General features: G+C 47.4%; 1 long non-coding RNA gene across 1 annotated transcript; it reads right to left on the reverse strand.

Annotated features, from left to right (window-relative positions):
* Positions 1-232: 232 nt before the first annotated feature.
* Positions 233-1048, reverse strand: LOC143693672 (uncharacterized). Its single transcript, XR_013181608.1, has 2 exons — positions 943-1048; positions 233-506 (listed from the first exon to the last, which is right to left on the reverse strand). It is a non-coding gene; the product is annotated as an uncharacterized LOC143693672 (long non-coding RNA).
* Positions 1049-1271: the final 223 nt, after the last annotated feature.

Consider the following 1271-nt stretch of genomic DNA (forward strand, 5'->3'; position numbering starts at 1 on the left):
CCTCTGTCCGAGCCAGCTGGGCTGTGATTGGCCATTAATTAGAAGCAACCAACATGGGTCAATCACAGATCCACCTGTTGCATTCCCACAGCAGCAGATAATCAATGTTTACATTTTTTTCTTGAGGCCTCTCAGCTTCTCAGGAGGAAAAATCCTAAGTAAAGGATTTTTCAAAAAAGATGTCTGCAACACCTCTGCACCCAACTTTTTAGAACACAAGAAACCACACAGCAAATTTCAGGGTATTTTAAATTGAAAGGAGCAAAATATTTTTCCATCAAGGAAAAAAAAAATGAAGAAAGAAGAAAAGAAAGAAAAAACAAAGTTTTTTTCCAAACAAGAAGAAACCACAGCAAGCATCACTTTCCATCCTCCTCTCTATTTCCTTTTCCTGTGTGTCAGGCAGCAGTGCATCCTCCCGCAGTCCTCAGTGCGCTCCTCCCTCTCTCCTTTGCCACAGGTCCTGGAGCAATGTCCTCTGCAGCTCCTTTTTGGCTGGCTCTTGGCTGTGGAAAGAAGGAAAGATCTGCATCCACACTGACTGACTCCTCATGGTCACCAGCATGGTCCAGTGACCACGGCCAGGCCCAGTTCCCATGGAGACCCACAGATGTTGGATGGCTAAATTTAGGATGGGGTGATTCTGGAGCTGAACTCCACTCCAAAAGTCTTTGGAACCAAAGCCAACATAATTCTCCTCGCAAGTCCCACCCACACCTACTTTCCTGGAAAACTTTTTTTACACAAAATCCCAGAGTGGTTTGGGTTGGAAGGGACCTTGGTCCAGTTCCAACCCCCTGCCATGGTCAGGGACACCTCCCACCATCCCAGGTTGCTCCAAGCCCCGTCCAGCCTGGCCTTGGACATTTCCTGGAACACTTTCACCTTAATTCCTTTATGGTTCTTGTCTCTAATTCTGCTCCACACAATTTTCCACCTTACCTGGGGTGGCCATCAGGGCCATTAGGAAAACAGCAAAGACAACATAGATGACCCTCATGGCTGGATAACCACCAGGACCACAGCAGCTCTGGAATGCAGCCTTGCAGGGAGATCTGGCTCAGAAAAAGCCTGGAGACCCTGATATTTATAGACACTTTCTGACAGACAGGACAGAGTTAAGAGTAGTGTGACTTTGCTGGTGTCCAAGGACACATTGTTTGCTGCTTAATGGGAACTTATGTCACTCCAACCCAGTGGCCATCTGACAATGAGACCTCTACTCTGTGCCCATCTGGCTCTTTGAAGGGCTCCTGTGTGCCCTGTGCCAA

This window comes from Agelaius phoeniceus, chromosome 3, assembly GCF_051311805.1.
Source record: "Agelaius phoeniceus isolate bAgePho1 chromosome 3, bAgePho1.hap1, whole genome shotgun sequence".
NCBI classification, from domain to species: Eukaryota; Metazoa; Chordata; class Aves; order Passeriformes; family Icteridae; genus Agelaius; species Agelaius phoeniceus.